This window comes from Vombatus ursinus, unplaced genomic scaffold, assembly GCF_900497805.2.
Source record: "Vombatus ursinus unplaced genomic scaffold, bare-nosed wombat genome assembly UNPS02006874.1, whole genome shotgun sequence".
Taxonomy (NCBI): Eukaryota; Metazoa; Chordata; class Mammalia; order Diprotodontia; family Vombatidae; genus Vombatus; species Vombatus ursinus.
This window is the reverse complement of record NW_020946652.1, coordinates 776,590-794,855: the sequence shown is the minus strand read 5'-3', so window position 1 is coordinate 794,855 and position 18,266 is coordinate 776,590. Positions and strand designations below refer to the sequence as shown.

Below are 18,266 nucleotides of genomic sequence, written 5' to 3'. Positions count from 1 at the left end.
TACTCTGATCTCATTCTCCACACATGTAAAAGGACCCTCCAAGGAGGGTCCTTGGAGGACTTACCCTGTAGGTTTGCGGTAAAGAAAGAACTTTGCCTATCTTGAGTGGAAGGTCACTGGAAGCTGGTTACCCAGCTAAAAAATGAAGAGCAATCTGGAGGGAAATGGTAATGACAGGTCAGTGTGTTCACAGCATCACAGGCTTAGAGGTGATGAAAGGGATCTTGAAGATCATTGGGTCCAAGGCTCCCAAGTTACAGTGAACCACTGAGAAGCACATGAGGTGCAGCAGGTGGCAAGACTTGACCTGAGTCTTTCTACGCCCGAGGGTCATCGACCGATGGAGGTAAGAATTGGCAGACCTTCAGGGAGGTGGGCAGACCACAAGAAAACAGAGATGCAGGAGCACCGCTCAGTCTCCTAATCACTCTATTTCTGTGATGCTTACTCTAGATTAGCATTAATTCCCTTCCCTGGAAAGTGAGAATGTTGGGCTACATGATTTCTAGGGTCTGTCTCTTCTAGCTCTGAATCTATGATCCTGGGACCTCCCTGGGCCTCAGTTTCCTGCCTTGTAAGATGAGGCAATGGACCAAGTGGCCTGAGATTTCTTCCAGCCCTAAATACATGATTCTAAGACCAACCTAATTCTTATTTGCTACCTGAGTGATCTCACTTTACTTAGCTGGTCCACAGTTTCCTCCTTTGTAAAACAAAAGGGCTGAACTTAGGATTCAGAGCTGGGAGAGCTCTTAGAAACCAGGAAACAAGGACATCAAGGTTCTGCTGGGAAAGGTTCCCTGGGTGTTTGAACAAGGAGGCCCAAGGCGGTAAAGGCAGGTTTCAGAAGTTTCATTGCTAAGATTTATTCCTTTCTCCCTTCACAAATCAGGAAGCGGAGAGAGAGAGAAAAGGTACCTGGCCAAGGAAGCACCCCAAACTGCTGTGGTAGGAGGTGGCCCATGGGCCCCAGAATCAAACAAGCTAGCAAGGGGGAACCTTCCTACCACAATCATTGGGTACGGGCCTTGGGAGCCCGGGGCTTCTTCCCACTACCCACCAGCCGCCCAGGTCTCCTGACCAGGGACTTTCACAACTAAAAGACCAAATGCAAAAACCTCTGGGAGGGGCTTTCTAGGGAGCCTTCCCAGATAATTTCTTAGAGCTTAATTAAGTCTTTATTAGAGATTAATTCCAGTGAGCCTTGGGTCAATAAGAAAGCTTAATAATTTCACCTCCAGCTTTTCAATTCCGGGTCAAGTTCCCCGTCCATCCATTCTGTCTTTCCCTAGATATGTATGCAGTTGGACAAGTTCCATTGTGCATTTATTCAGATTCTGTTGAAATCTGAGTAATTGACAGGACTCATCCAATGGATCCCCCTATGTCTAAATGATAAGGACAAGCCCCGTTGGGTAGTTACCGATCTCCTGCAGGAGGGTCTGATGATTTCTTCAACAATGTCCCCCCCACACAGGGCATGTGGAAGCCCTCACCCCTTACACGTCCCTCTGCCTCTATCACTATGTTGATGCAAAGGCCTTTGAATAGCACTGTTTCTATGACTCATGAAATGTGTATTATCAGAGGGTCATTGAACAGGATTATTTCTCTTGTTACACCTTGCAAAGACCCCTGAATGATCTTGATGGGATGGAAGAAAATTCACCAGAAAGAGCAAAGAAAGAAAGGTGGTGATTTGTTCTACTGAGTCAAAGCTTTTTAAAAATAAACTATAAGGACAATGGGATTTTATATCAGCTACATTTGTCGTCTTTGAATTACACTCATGAAAACCTGTTTATTTCCTATTAATACCTTCAAAAAGACAAGCTAAATTCCTGTATAGATGACTTTCATAAAAGCCTATAAACAGAAGAACAATCATGATTTTTAGAAGTCATGTTAACCAACTCTTTAACTTTTCTCCCCCCCAATCAAGGACAGTGGAACCTCCACACTTGAACTCTGACATCACGGTCTCCGAAACGTGCCAAAGAGCAAGAAATAGCTCTAAAGAAAATGAAAACAAGAAAAGCAGCCAGATTTCACCAAGTTTATAGAGAGGAGACCTAGGCTGAAGACTTTTTAATTGTGAGGACATCAAGAGACTAATATATAAGGCATGTCTAGGATAGAAAGATAATAAAGATCCAGAAAAAAAAAGTCTCAGAGCTTTTTAATATCTTAAAAAGGTGACTAAGAGAATATTAATAACTGCTAACTTCTACGGGGGAGATGGTGGTGAAGTCCACTTGGTACGGTAGCCAGTGCAAAGGTAAGAAGACAGAAGAGGGGGAAAGGAGGATCATGTGTGAGGAATAATGAAGATTATTGGGAAGATAGCTGAAGCCAAACGGCGAAGGGCTTGGGAATCCTGCAATGGTTTATGATTTATTCTGAAGTAATGGGAAGAACCAGGAGTTTCCTGAGCAGGAGAATGATCTGGTGAGACCTGTGCTTCTGGAAAATTACTTTGGCAGGTAGGTGGGACCAAAGCAATATCACACCCCCAAATGCCGCTCTAGGGCAAAGCCCAAGTGGTCATGCCATCAGTAAACAGCCAGTAGGTGTGAAGCCACTTACTAGATGAAGCTTCATGTTGAGATGATTCCCACCTAACCCCACAGTGAGGTGTGTCTTCTTCCCAAGATAATGAAGATGGAGGGGAGAGAGAGACAGAGAGACAGAGAGAGAACTCTACAAAAGAAGATAAGACTCTCCCTGGGGCAGATGTCTGAAGATCCACAAGGAAAGAACATCTCTCAGAAACAAGTGTGAAATTTAAATATGTGGCAGAGAAAGAAAATAAAACAAAACAAAAAAAAAAAAAATTGGTTATGAAAGGTTTAAGGAAGCATTGGAAGAGTTACTAAAGGGCCCTGTGGCTGTGGGGTTAAATTCCCTAGGCAGGTCAGGGCCAAGAAGGGCAAACAATGACTTTTGACCTTCCATCGATTCAATAGGAATGTAAGATCCTTGAGGTCAAGGGCCATTTTTCATCTTATTTTAGTGTTCCCAGCACCACAGCTAGACTCTTACTAAAAACTTCTGAACTGGAGCTATCTCAAGACAGGGCATGTAGACAGCCGGCTGTCTTCTGCATACCAGCCCTTGATCTTAAAATGTCACCAAGAAAGCGAATGTGGATAGAACCTCCAAGATCCATGCCTACCAAATGAGCCCAAACATACTTCTTCCGATGGCACCCAAAGGAGGCCACCTTTTAAACAAGACACAAAGTCCCAAATGCTCAACATCAAAATTAACAATAAACCAAGCATATCCTGAATTTACAAAAGGCTCTAGAATTACCTTTTTTTAAATACCAGTAAGAGTCCCCTTAGGAAAGGGGTTGATTGCATCGTGGATATGAGAAGAGTCTGGGGAATTGTTCTTTTCCACAAACAGTGCAGTACACAAACAAGAAAGGTTAAAATTCCCCAACTCCTTTTTTGGGGGGCTTAGTGACTGTGCTAACCCCTCCCTCATCTTGACCTCTTAGTCTGTGCATACACCAGGCAGAGAAAAAAAAAATGTTCCCTTCCCACAGCCTCCAAAAATCCCCAGCCCGATTGTCAAATGGGTTTCTGAGACATAACCCAGGGCTCTCTGGTATGGACTTGCTTGCTTCCATTATCCCAACATCTCAGCCACCTTTCTCCACACAGAGATAGATGTACCAATCACTAATGTAGGGAAGGGGCAGAGAAGTGAATCCCTTTCTCCTTTGATTTGTTTTTTGATAGTAATCAGCAAAACACTTTGATACTGCTTAAAAAAATAGAGGTTGATCACTGGAACAGATTAGGCACATAGCATACAGAAGAAATGAAACTATTAGCCAAGTGCCCAACAAACTCAAAGAACCCAACCAGTGGGCAAGGGCTGAGTATCCTTCAACAAGAAAGTAAGACAACTGAAAAGCAATTTGGCAGAAATTAGGATTAGACCAACACTTCCGACCACATACAAATGGACACGTGACAGAGACAAAGCATCACATCATGAACAAATTACTGGAAGAAGAGATTTCCTTCAGATGCCAGAAGAGGGAAAGATTTCCTGACTAAGCAGGAGAGAAAGAGGACTCCAGAAAATAAAATGCACTATTCGGGATACTAGAGAGAGAGGAAATATGTATGATAATTGAAAAACAAAATTGATTAATCCTGTTAAACTGTTCCTTGACCTATTTCTGACTAGACTAAGATGAACAGGATTTAGACTGAAAGAGGAAAGTTTGGGGCTCTCTTCGGGACCCATATTTCCATGGTAAAACAGTCATCTCTAATAACACAGGCCTTGCCTCTCAGAATCAATCAGGCAAGCAACAAACGTTTATTAAGCATGGTATTGTGTCAGGTACCAGCCCAGGCACTGTGGATTCTGGTGCAAAGAATGAAAGCGTCTTTACAAGAAGCTTACATTCTAGTGAGGGAAATCAAGAAATACACACACACACACACACACACACACACACACACACACACACAAAGGAAGGTAGTTTGGGAGAGAGGGCTTTCACAGTTGAGGGAACCCAGGAAGTCTTCCTGCAGAAGAGGGTGCCTAGGCTACATCTTGAAGGAAAAACAAAGCCTCTAGGAGGTGTTCTTAGGGAGGAGGAACATTCTGGCACATGGGACAGCTTAAGGAAAGGCAAGGAGAAGCAGCTGGTGCTGCTGTGCAGGAGGACCAGAGAAGGTCACGTCAGAAGGGATTTGTCATCCCTTCCACAAGGAATTCTGTCCTGAATAGGTTCATACAGAGACAGCCTAGGCTATAGATGGGCCACTGAGTTCACACCTTTTAAAGGATGTCTGCTGCCAAGACCTAGCTTGTGGCATGGCTGAGAAGCCCAGCAACTCCTTCCCGGCATTCCCTAGCTACGTTGTTCACTGCAAGTGAGAAGAGAGGAGGTGAGAAATGGAAATGTGGAGGCCAAAGGGGATGGCCGCAGTCTTGGCCCCGTCCCTCGGTTTACAGCTCGACTCATCGGAAGTTCAAACTTCCACCACCTTCAGACACTCCATCTGCCGAACGGCCTCGTCCCGAGCCGGACACACCAGGTCAGGATCCACTCAGCCCTGCGGTGACAAGAGGAGGAAGCCTGCCGCTGCCCCCTGGGCCGGAGCAGGAGGAACGAGAACATAGCAATGTGCGGCAACGACAAAATAAACCCCGGCTTGGCCACGGAGGTCAGGCAGGATTGTGGAAGGACAGTCACGGAATTCCAAGGTCATCGATTTAGAGCCAGAGGAGGCCTCAGAGACCACCGAGCCAAACCCTGTTGTTTTACAGATGAGCAAACGGAGGTCTGGAACAGCCAAATGACTTGCCCAGGGTCAAACAGGGAGCAATGGGAGATTTGAATCCAACTCTTTGGACTCCAGGACTCCAGCTCTCTCAATTGCACCACTAGACTCCAAGCAGGGTGGTCATGGGAATGATGACCTTCTTCATTTGTTAAATAAAAATGATAACACTAACTGTACCACCCGCCTCCCAGGGCTGTTGTGACGTGTATAAACGTGACAAATTACTACATAAACCTTCAAAAGCATGGTATAAATCCCGGCTGCTGTTATTATCAATCTTCTCACTTGCAAAGCCCGTTCCCTAGTTCAAACCTTCATTAATGAAATAACCTGACTGGTTTTCTGGCATCCAGCCCCCTCCCACTCCAGTCTGTGCTGGACACAGACGCCAAACCAACATTCCAACGCCCCCAATCTGTCCGTGACTTTCCTGGGCTCCAGAACCTTCGGGAGCTCCCTAGTGCTCTAGGATGAAACGCAAAATTCTCGGCCCCGACTCCCAGCAGTCAGTGCCTCCCCTTGGAATTGCGTTGCCTCATTCTGCATCTCCGATGGGTTTCCTCGCATGTTTACAGGCTGCATCCCCTCTGCCAACCCAACAAGCGGAACAGAGAGCAGACACCAGCGCGTCCCCTTCTGTCCACCCCCAGTTCCCAGCACGATGTCCACCTTGTGGGAGGGTCTTCGGCGTAACAAAGGGTCGCCGGCCAGCCTCGGAGCATCCACAGCTTGGCAATGGGATATGACAATCACCCTGTCCTCTCCTCCCCGATCCCCACTGCCCCTACAAGCATTACCAGGAATAGATGGACTTATTTTAGATCTCTCCGGTATAAGTCTGTACAAGTACGTGTTGTCTCTTCCTATAGACTGTAAACTCATGAGGGCAGGAATTAGAGTCACATGGCATACTTGGCACCACAGTGCCTGGCACAGTGCCCGGCAAGCAGGCACTTAATACTGGATACCTGATTGACTTCGACCACCAGGACCTGGGGGCCCCTGATTGCCCTCCAAGGCAATGAAACAAAGGCCCGAGTTACTCCTGCAGGCGAGGGGAAGGAAAGGGGGGCTGTCCGCCTCCTGGATTTCCTGTATTTAAAAGCTGAGGCCTGCGAAAATGGGAGCTTACTTGTGACAAACGTTCTTTCTGCTGCTTCTTAACTCTAGCCCCACAGAGCCAGAGAGTGAGAGAGAAGTAGGGATGTGCCCATTCATCTCCCGCATGCTGGCATCTGGGAGCAGCAAGCCTTGAACAACGTCCCGCCATGGCCCGGTGAACCCCTGGCTCTCCTGTTGATTAATCCATCCTCTCTCTTTCCGTCTCACTGTTTATTAATGTGCCCAGCTAGCTGCAGCCGGTGCTGCTGGGCGCTGGTCCTGGCTGGCAGTAATTCAGGGAGAAAGGTTTGTGGGGAGACGTGGGGGAAGGGCATGAAGGAGGACAGAGGGGAAGAGAGGAGACATCAGCACACTGCCTGAGGCTAAATGAAGGCCTAAGGAGCTGACCCTCCCTCCCTCCCCAAAGGGGACAGAGCTGGGACTGTCCCATTCACCTAACGAACAGGCCCCAAAGCCATTTCTGCTCAGTTCACCCACATGTGCAGATTCACCCACAGATCTGAAGCCTGGTGACTGACTCTCTTTAGCTATGGCATTAGCAGATCTGTCAGGACCTTTCTTCCAGCAATCAGAGGAGCCCGGCCTTGGCCCCAGGTCCCCTGTGCACGACCTTGGCCAGGCCCTCCATCTCTCTATACTCCCTTCATTTCCTCGTCTGGAAAAGGAGGAGATTGAAGCAGATGGTGCCTGAGGGGCCAGCCATGAGTCTCCTTCCTTGCTTCACCTTCTCCCCACAAAGTGCTCTGGGGAAAATGAAGGATGCACTGATGCTGGTAGCCAATGGGGGCACCAGCTCCTCTAGAAAAAGACCTCAGACAGGGCGCCTCCCTCCCTTCTTGGCAGTCTGAGGGACTACGGGAGTGGAATATTGTATAGATGTATTACTGTCAGACTAGCTTGATGTGCTAATTGTGGCTGCCTCCCCTCCTCCCACCGCCATGTTTCTTTTTTATTCTTTGTTACAAGAGGTGGCTCTCTGGGTATAGAAGGGAAAAGGATATATTTGGATGATTTCAAAACAAAGGAGAAGAATTTTTTTTAAGAAAAAAGAAAAAGGCTTCAGAAAAGGAGAAGAATCAAAGAGGAACCCAAAAGGTTTTCTTGAACAATACTCAGTCTCATGAATCTACAACAGAAAGAGAGCTCTGAGACCACTAGGCCGACCCCCAAATTTTCTAAAAGAGGAAATTGAGGTCCAAAAGAAGAAGTTAACTAACTTGACCAAGTTCACACAGCCATTAAGTAACAGGTGGGATTTGAATCCAGGTCCTCTAGAATCCAGACTCAGGTCTTTTTCCAGTGTGCCTCTCAGATACTTGGGAATCCCTTTCCGCAGTATTCCCTCACCTCATCTTCACAGCAGTGCTATGAGCCATGGGATAGAATTTCCCTAATCCCCATTTTCTGATTCCAAAACCAAGGCTCTTTCCACCGGACAACACTCCCATTGCAACTGGATTATTTTATAGATAAGAAAATGGAGGCCAAGAACAGTGACATCACTTTCCCAAAGTCACGCTATTAGTAGCTGAGCTGGCTTTAGAGACTGAAATTCTTGAATCTCATCCCAGTGGTCTTTCCAATCTACCAGAACGCTGCTCTCAAAAATAAGTATGAGGTCTTGTCCAGATCTCATTCCTTAAACCTCTGCCCACGATGGAAATTAATCTGACTGAACCCTTTTTGGGTGCTATTACCCACAAACAACTCACTTTGGCCTCAGAGACCAGCGTCCAAGGATAACTCAGGCACTGTCCTTCCTTGCTGCAGAATCACTTCTACAGGATACACAGATCAGCAAAGGGACGGAGGCCTTTCGCTGAAATCAGTCCTCCTCCAAGCATGGATGGAGACTAACAGAGGCCATTGGATACTCAGCTCTAAACTGTAAACACAGTGTCCCACTTCAAACTCCATGAAGAGTGGCTTTATATAGACTCTGTCCAGAGAAAACATAATGTGGAGGACCGAGCCTGAGTCCAAATCAGGGACTGTCCCAAGCAGGGAAAATAGCCAACACATCGGGCAATTAGCAAGTGTGGCTCCTGACCGTACCCCCTGCTCTGAAGGAAGTGTTTCGATCTTTCTGTCAGCTATGAGACAGCTATGAAGCTGGAACTCTACAAGGAATATAATAAACACATATTCCCCTAAAGGAGCCAAGCCTTCCCACAATGGAAGACATTTTCCCACCCCACACCTCCATATAATCTCTTCTTGTCTATGATAGCAGGCTTCGCTAAACTGATCAAATCAGGGTAAGCTTGCAGGTATATATACACACAAATATATATATATGTGTGTGTGTATGTGTATACATGTATGTATGTGTGTATATGTGCATGTATATACTTATACACATATATATATATATTTTTTTTTTAATCAGCCAATAAACATGAATTGATGATCTACTGTGTACTAAGAGCTGTGGAGAGGAAAACAAAACTTCTCTCAAGGTGCTTACATTCTGTCAGAAGAGATAACATATAGATACCAGGAGATAAAAAAGGATAGATCAATTCATCCAGCGAATCCGTCGGTGTGAAGGATGGCTGTTGGAGGATGCCGTCGACTCTCCCCTGTGGTTTCCGAAACGAGGTGACCTTGGACATTTTGGAAGAGGCTGCCAGGGAGGGCTCGGCAGGGATGCGCAGGAAACGCTTCATTTTGATTTCCTTAGCTTTTCCTACTCCTCGGAAGGAATCGATTTTCACTCTTCTGCAGGACTTTACTCTAACGAGACGCTTCTGATGTCCAGAGGGTCGTGGGCCCCTTCCTTCCATCCCCCTTTGCGTGGGCTGAGGGAGTACTTATCCGCAACTCAGCTCCCAGGTCCACACTTCTCCTTCTTCTCTCCCTTCTCTTAGAACCCTTAAACTTCCCTTCATGGGCTCACCCTTCACTGCCAGTTCCAGCAAGAAGCCTGTGAAGATTCCCCCTCCCCGCTGAAATTATTCCTTAATGATCTTTCTCTGTATGTGTTGAGATGTCCCAACAATAAGCTTTTTGATGTTTCGTCTTGGGTTTTGTATCACCAGAGATGAGCACAGTGCACAACACATAGTAGGCACTTTGTAAATGCTAGTTAATGATTGAAATGGCCTATAGCAGAACACGAAGCAAGGGCTGCTGGGAGGAAGAAGGTGCTAGCAATGAGGAAAGTGCCACGGATGAAGGTCGAAGCCCTAAAATGAGGGACCAGAAGGATTTGATCCAGGACTCAGTGTGGCTGTGATCAAAGATGGCGGTGAGCCAAGAGCTACACAACAGGCTTTGGAACCCGGGCAGGCCTCATAGCCTAAAAAGGCTGGGGGCAGCTACAGCTAAAGCAGGGCCAGCCCAGGCCTCTGTCAAGAAGTAGCCAGAACACGTCCAGGAAGTCCCAAGCCACGGAGACATTCCCAACTGGTGGCGTGAGGTTGCGAGGAAAGAGAATGAGCCACCTTGGAGTGTGGGGGCAGGAAACATCGCTTACCCAGAAGCCAGCTCTATTTCTGACACCATTGACAAGGGGTTTGGAGCCCTGGCCCTTTCTGGATCCATACAGCTGCCTGTCAATCAACTACCAACAAGCTCTTACCATGTGCCAGGAACTGGACTAGGAATTAGGGAGACGAAGGCATGTTTAAATGAAGATTAGAAGGAGCAAAATCTACTACCCATAACAGAGATTTAAAATGAAACAAATTATTTTTTGCTCAAAATAATTACTATTGACTATAGTAATATTATTACTATAAATAATATTTATATTATCTATTGGTGTCAATATAATATGAATGATAGCCACTAGAATTTATATAGTGCTTTTATATCGCAAAAAAGCACTTTTCAAATACCTTATTTTAAACTCACAACAACCCTGGGAGGTAAAGGCTATTTTTACTCCCATTTTATAGATAAGGAAATTGAGACAGGCAGAGGTTAAGTGATCATATAGCTGGTAAATGTCTAAGGCTGGCTTTGCACTCAGTTTTTCAGAATACCAAATCCAGTGCTCTACCCATTGAACCACTGAGCTGGCCATAGAAAGAGAAAATAGATGGGGAAGCAAGTCATGAAGAGATCACAGAGAATATTCTTAATTATTGATGAACTTCCAAGAGTAAACTTGGTCCTTATTAGAACAGCAACAGGTTATAGGAAGACCTTTAAATTAAAAATATCTCTCTTGTCTCTGTCACAAATCCGGGATATTTATAAGGTCATTAAACAGGTAAGACATCACACCTCAAATTCTTTCAGGTGACAAAATTCTATCACATCCATATAGTTATTAGTACCCCTCAAAATGTTTGTTAAAACAGTACCTTAGTTCTAGTTAATAATCATTTGCTAAATAAGGATAAAGAAATGTGGGGAAAATGGTTCATTATATGGTCCGGGAAAAATTATTATACTGTTTAAGCCCAAAGTTATGTAATTAAAGGTTGTCTATACCCAAAATATCTGCAACCCCAGTCACTCTCAAGGAATGCTGGAAATGTCTGCAAGGTATTTGGGGTTCCCCCAGGTCCTAGATCTACCCAAAGCCATCTTGTTTTGGGTCACCATACCTTGGACTTGGGACAGGTTCACCAAGTTTGTGTTTTGTGGTCCCTTGTGTTTTGACTTTACTCAAATTTTATTAAATGTTTACAGTTCCTCATTCTATCTACATCTACCTTGCTTTCAAGTTGCCCTCCTGGGAATTTGTCCAACTGTGTAGGTGTGCTTGGTGTGTGGGCACTCCTGTCCAAATCCTATGCAACAAAAACCTTCCAAAGCCTGGACCAGAAACTCCTTTCCAGGCTGGTCTCCTCTACCAAAAGACCAAATACATTTCTTTCTAAAACTATTTCAGATTTTGAGGTCTGTTCTATTTTTTTTTTTTTTTTTTTTGGTGTGCCCAGAGTCACACAGCTAGTAAGTGTTAAGTGTTTGATCTGAGGCCGAATTTGAACTCAGGTCCTCCTGACTCCAAGGCTGGTGCTCTATCCACTGAGCCACCTAGCTGCTCCCTTGGGGTTTGTTCTTGCAAACAGCAGAGATGACAAAGTTGCGCATGTTAAAATGCCATAGAAACCTTAGCTAGGAAGATGCTGGGATGTCAGACAAACCTCACTGGTCTCTACATTTGAACAAAATGAAGGAAATTCTGTTGGGAATAATGTGAGATTATAGTATGGAAAATACATAAGAAAAAACCCTCCAAAATGATCAGGAAAAACAGGAGGCGTAACCATTTTCCATAATTCTACTGCTGTCCTTCTCAATGTTTGAGGGGCTTTCCTACAGGGAGTCACTGTTGTCAGATGCTGAACCTCTTGGCTGGTTTGGCCTTTTGGATGGTTCTGTGGCTCGCAGTTTCCAAAATCTAATGATGAATGAGTTCCTTTCAAAACAAAACCCCAAACGCCTTTTCTCTGACCTTTTCTCACTAGATAAGGTGCTGTCCAGAGGGCTCTTTGGCCAATCAAAGCAAGAACGTGATTGAAGGGGCCAGTGGTCTCTGGATGGGTTGGACCCAAACACCTAACAACCCACTAGGGGGGCTAATGCGAAGCTATGTGTCTTGTGGGCTACTCACAGGGGTAGGTGTCCCCCCCCCCCCACCACCACCCCTTTAGAACCATCTGTTGGACAGTGACTAAAGCAAACTACAGGAGCATTTACTAGTTGTATGATATCTGGGCAATTCACAGATGGGTAACGAGGCTCTAAAATAAGGCTGGACCAGACGTCGCCCTAGGTGCCTTCCAGCTCGAACTCTCTGATCCTATGGTGACTAAGCAGCTGTGGCATTGTAGTCAGTGTGGGCTTAAAGTCAGAAAGAGCCCAGTTCCAATCCTGCCTCAGGCACTGCTTAGCTAGGCAGCCCTGGACGGGTCACTGCTTGTTTCATTTCTTCAGCAGGGAGATGGGGTTAGCACCTGCCTCAGAGGATTCTTTTGGGGATCCAACCAGGTAACTCATGCCACGTGCTTTGCTAACCTTAACGTGCCATATGAACGTGGTCTGCGATTGCTCTTAGAAGGTCTTTCTGGACACTGACTGCTTTAGGAATAGCTCATCCAGATTCCTTTTCTTTCCATTTTCGTGAAGACAAAGAGAAGCTAATGGCTCTCTTAGCCCCCATGCGATGATCCAGTCACGAGATCATACATCAAGCGTTGGAAGGGACCAGAGAGACAATCTCACCCTCCCCTTCACTCTGGGAAGCGAGGCCCAGATGGGCAGTAAGTGAGACAGCCAGGTCTGCGACTCCCACTACAGGCTCTTGCCGCTGCACCCGCCCCCGGTCATCCCCAACAGGGCAGTAAATCGTTAGCCTGAGCTCCCGACGATCAAGTCATGGCTGTGGATGGCTGGCCCCTCAGCCAGGAAACCTTGCCCGACACGTCCCTGCCATGCCAATGCCCTGATCACCTTAGCTGTGCACCGGAGCCTTACCTGAGAGGGTCAGCAGCCGCGGCGGAAGCAATGGTCCAGAAACACCAGAGTCAGCAAAGGTTCTGCTCGCAGCTGCAGACGAAAGAGTGGGAGGTCAGCATCAGGGCACAGAGCCAAATGGCCCTTACTAGCTACAAGCATGGAGGGGCTAACCAGCAACCAACAGCTCATAGAGCGGATACAAGAAAGCAACTGATTTAATGGAATAACAAGACCATCACTCCCTGAAAGGGAGGGAGGGGGGGAAGAGAGGACGCTGACCCAACCCCAGGGGTCATTGCATCGTGAAAGCCAGAGGAGATAGTCTAGCCCAACTGCTGAAAGACAAAATTGGAGAAACCCAAGCCCAGGGGGAATTAGAACACACAAGGGCATGCAGATAATGACTGACAAAAAGCAGATTTTAAGTTGGAACTCCTGGTCAATCAACCAATCACCAATGATTTATCCAGTACAAGTAGGTTGGGAACACACAAGACAAGCACAAATAGTCCCCGCCTCAGGGAGCTTACAATCTAATGGGGAAGATAAGAAACCCATAAATAGGTGCACACAAGAGCCAGACAACATGGAAGGAAAGAAACCACAGAGAAGTCCTTGACCCTGGGGCCTGGAGCCTTGGGCTCCTGCAGAAAGGCAGATTCTGAGCTGAGGCTCAAAGGGAGCCAGAGATTCTCAAAGCTGGAGGTTAGGTGTTCCAGGATGAATTTTATTGTATGCGAACATTTGATTCCACAATTAAAGGAAAGGTCTTTGAGGGCAGGAACTGATGCCTTTTTATCTTTGAACTCACAGGGGTGAGCTACTCACAACGGGCAGCTAGGGAATGCCATAGTGCACAGAACACCAGGCTTGGAGACAGGACATCTTCCTGAGTTCAAATCTGGCCTCAGGTATTTACTAGCTGAGTGACCCTGGCCAAGTCACTTCACCCTGTTTGCCTCAGTTTCCTCATCTATAAAATGATCTGGAGAAGGAAATGGCAAACCCCTCCAGTATCTCTGCCAAGAAAATGCCAAATGGGGTCACAAAGAGTCAGACATGGATGAAATGACTGAATGAATCCCCGTTGGTTAGCACAGCGATTGCCACATGGCCAAATGCTAAATGAATACTTGTTCATGGATTACACAGGCTACTCTATCACACCCTACCGAAAAGATGAGACTGGTTCTGTCGATGCTGTTGTTAAACACATTTCAGTGTGGTATCCCTGGTGGCAGCTGGCCAATCTCTCCTCAAACCCCATTTGTTGGGGGAAGCCCTTCGCTCCAGAATCTAAAAATACTGAGAAGCAATGAAAGAATAACATAAACTGATGCAGAGGGGAGTCAGCAGAACCAGGAAAGGAATTTGTATAATGACAAAAATGTAGAGAAAACAAAGGACCGGGGCCATAGAAGTGAAGTGGACATCGTGTAATTATACACAACATAACTGACCAAACCGGGACCTGAAGGAAAGAGGAGAAAACACATCTCACTCAGCCCTTTCTTTGCAGAAGTGAAGGACTATGGGAGGAGAACAGCCCATAAAATACTGTTAGACTGTACTGATGGATGCGTTGGTTTTATGGAGTTCCAACTTTCTGTGTTTACAACGGATGGTGACAGAGGAGAGACGTGTACCCAGAAACGAAGTTCATACAAAAACAAAAAAGTCACCGAGCTACAATCAGTCAACAGAAGCGCTCTCTCTCCCACCCAAAAACCAACCGTCCAGTGTGAGGAGGCAGCCTGAGAAGGCTGGGAGAGATGGTGATGGTGTGCATCGCAGGTGCACGAGCAGGCTCAGGGTGCAGCCTTAGCAAGTGAAAGGAGAGAAAGGACCTCCCAGCCGTGGTCTAACCAGAAGGCCACACGGCAGTGTGAGGGAAGAGCCCAAGCCCCGGCTCCCCGGGCCCAGAAGGTGAAGCTTCTCTCAGCAAGGGTAGAGAGGTGTCAGAGCTGGGGCCACATCCCAACACCACCGGATGCCTTCGCCTCGGTTAGAAAGAGACTTTCTCATTCTGGTTCTGAGGTCTGAAGTTTCCATCACTCTCATGTTAGCCATATTTGTCATGGATTTCACATTGAAAGGGCAGCTCAAATCTTCTCATGGGATTTCACCCACCCTCCCCTAGCTCGTTGCTGGAGAAGGAAGAGAAAGCAGGAAGAACACCGCGTCTTAGTTGAAAATGCAAAACTGGCCAAAGACCCAAACTCAGGGATGAGCCGTGGAGTGCTTGTGTTGTGGCCCCAACCTCCGTCACATACAGAAGTCTCACCGTCCTCTAAACAAGGGTCACAACTCACCTAACCAGGCAGAAATTTGCCAGCTTTCCTAAAGGATGAGTGTTCTCATGTCCAATAATGCAACCTTGGCCTTGTACTGGCCCACTCAGACACTGAGGATCCTGACAAACACACCTCTTACCTCTGAGGCATCAAGTGATGCTCAGCCCTGAATGCCAGGGCTAACGAGGAGGTGAATGACTTCAGGCCCAGAGCCTAGCATTGCCTGGTTCCGTGGCCACAGACCCACCAGGGGAGGGGGGGGGGGGGGGGGGGGGGGAGCTTGCCCTCAGTAAGCTTATGGTCTGTTCTCTAGAGACAGACAGCTTGTGCCCAAAGAGAAAGTCAAGATACAAACTACATCCTGAATACACAGAAGGAATTTTTTTATTGTTGGGTAGGGGGAATGGAAATCAGGAAAGGCCTCCAATTTGGACACCATGTTTGGGGACCTCTGTGGCCCCTTCCAGCTCTGACATTATGATCCTGTGTTCTTGAGAGAAGACCTGTAGAAGCCCAATCAAAATCATATCTTACGTAGTTATTACATTGACTGTGGCTGCTTCTCTCTTTTGCTGTCAAATGTCTCACCCTGTCCTAAAGCACGTCTGAAAACCAAGGCCCCAAGGAGAGAAGCTTGCAAATGTCGGCCCGGCCTGGCACAGAGAAAGAGCTTGTGTGTGGGTGTGCACTGAGGTCCTTGTGGATTTCAACTCTAAACCTCAACTGCAACCAGGATTCGAATTCAACTGTAAAATTTCACAGGTTTAAAACCATATAATCGGTAGAGATGGGACTGAAGAGTAGTAAAGTCTGCTAAAGTCTACAATTCAAAGCATTTTGAGAATGCTACCAACTCACCTCTACCTTCTCCTCCATCACCAAACTCTACACATGAGGGGTCGAGCCAGTTTGTCCAATTGATTCATTTTGACCTTGCAGTCCACTCAAACACCCAGAGGGTTTTGTTTTTGTTTTGTTTTTTGGTTTTTGGTTTGTTTTTTTTTTCAGATAAAATGTTAATCTAGCCAAGATTCCTGCATCTTATACTTACAAAGTAGAATTTCTGAACCCAGGAAGCCTTTTTATTTAACCCTATTAAATTGTGTCTAATTGGATTAAGCTCCTTATTCTAACCCATCAAGATCAATTGGAATACTGGTTGTCTGCAAGTAAGGTAGCCATCCCTCCCAGCTTTGCATAAAGTGAAAATCAATTTACAGATGCATATAGGCCTATGGATGTAATCTCAGGCCAAGGTGAAAAGATCCCAGACTATTTTTTTGGAAAAAAAAATGATTAATTAAAATAATCCTTAGGAATTTGAGTATCCAAAGTTTAACCCACAAATACACTTATAACAATGTTGGTCTGGTATGAAGACACTGAAGACAAAGGTACCCTGTCCTCTGCTCAAGGGGTCACCAAACACTTAAACACCTAAGCCCACCCAAGATGCTGATTTGCAATACAACAAATTCTATCACTTATGAATGATTCGGTTGTCTCATTAAAGGGATGTTTGCCAGTATTTAATTGCTTCCCTTCTGATTTTAATTTCCTTACCTGTCAGCATCCATCAGCGACACTGAGATCTTTTGACATCCCGGCTGATTGTGCTGAAGTTAATCAGATTTTTTTTTAACAGTAAATTGCTTTGGCCCTAATGTAGAAACTGCAATTTCTTATGAGGATATTTATTTATAAAGTTCTCTGAATGGACCTTACTAATAGCTGAAACCTATATAGCAGTCTAATGCCACCAATGAGCTTTCCTACATTTTCTCATTTGACCTCAGAGAGACCTTGCATGGAAAGTGTCATTAATATAATTATCATGACGCCCATTTTATAGATGGTGAAACCAAGGCTCAGAGGGATAGTGTCTCGCCCAGGGTTGCACAGAGAGTGTGCTGGTCTTGGAGTCTGGAAGATGTGAACCTCAGGATGCTCATTGGTCAAGTTTCCTGAGGCAGGAATTGGAATAATAATAGCACATACTTTCTAGGATAAAATGGGATAATACATGTAAAGTAGTTTGCAAATATTAGCCTGCTACGTTGTTGGGTTGTCAACCAAGGTAGGATTCCCACCCTGGCTTTCCTGACTCCAAATCCAGCTATATATAGTACACAACACTTCTCATTCTGAAGCAAACTGAGTGATTATGGTAAATGAAAGTCCAGAAATGTGCTAAGACCACCCCATTCAGCTATACAGAAAAATAATAATAATAATAATAACACTAGTTCTGGGGGAAAAGGAATAGGGCCAAAATTCTGGTTGATAACATGGGGCAATTCAATTCCAAACAAAATGTCTAAATAACACAAAAACAGCTTCAGCCTATGCCAGTAGTTTAAGAAATACTGAAATAAATTCTCGTACCCCAATTGATTATTGGAATCTGTTTACATTTCTAAGTGACCTCCAGGAGGCCCCTGACCATCAAGGATGGAGGCAAGATCAAAGACAAAAGGTACTAGGTGACCCAGGAAGAAATCCAAGTCCTGTTGAGACCCCAGAAAGGTGAAAAGAAGGTGTTCTGCATGAGAACACCTGAAGGTAAACAGAAGAGGGTAAGATGAAGTCAGAAGAGAAGGCTGCACTATCATGATAGGATTTGTTTTAAGGGATTACAGGTCCCTAGGTGAGAGGCAGATGAGAAGTTTAGAAATCATATACAAGAAAAAGAAGTGGTGGCTTATCCAAAGAGAGTTATTGTCAGAAAGAAAACCAGAGGCAATGAGAAAAGAAAAGTTTCAACTTAAGAGGAACCAAGAGATAAGCTGAGCCTTGGAGTTGGTGCTGATAGGGAGAAGATGATGGAAGGGCAAAAAGTTACAGAGATGGAGTCAAGTGATAAGTTAGTGAAGATGGAATGGAGGAGGGGGGTGAGCCAGAGCAGCCTGGCAGGAATAAACTAGTTGAGGATATGAGATAATGCTCCCCAGAAATAAAAGAGAGGGAAATGGCAAAGAAGCAAGAAAGATATGTTTGAAAGTAGTCTATCATGGAGGGAAGAGAAGGGATAAGTACTCAGAAGTATAAGGAGAAAGAGGAGGAGAAGAAAGGAAGGAAGGAAGGAAGGAAGGAAGGAAGGAAGGAAGGAAGGAAG

General features: G+C 45.6%; 1 protein-coding gene across 7 annotated transcripts in view; it reads right to left on the bottom strand.

Moving 5' to 3' along the window:
* LPP (LIM domain containing preferred translocation partner in lipoma) overlaps positions 1–18,266 on the bottom strand; it is a 692,945-nt gene that overhangs the window by 494,819 nt on the left and 179,860 nt on the right. For 3 of the 7 annotated variants that reach the window (XM_027848884.1, XM_027848885.1, XM_027848886.1), the window contains one exon: positions 12,876–12,947. The exons of the other annotated variants lie outside the window; for them this stretch is intronic. The gene's annotated coding sequence lies outside the window, so the exon portion shown is untranslated. The remainder of the gene's footprint in view (positions 1–12,875; positions 12,948–18,266) is intronic. 7 annotated transcript variants of the gene reach the window in all.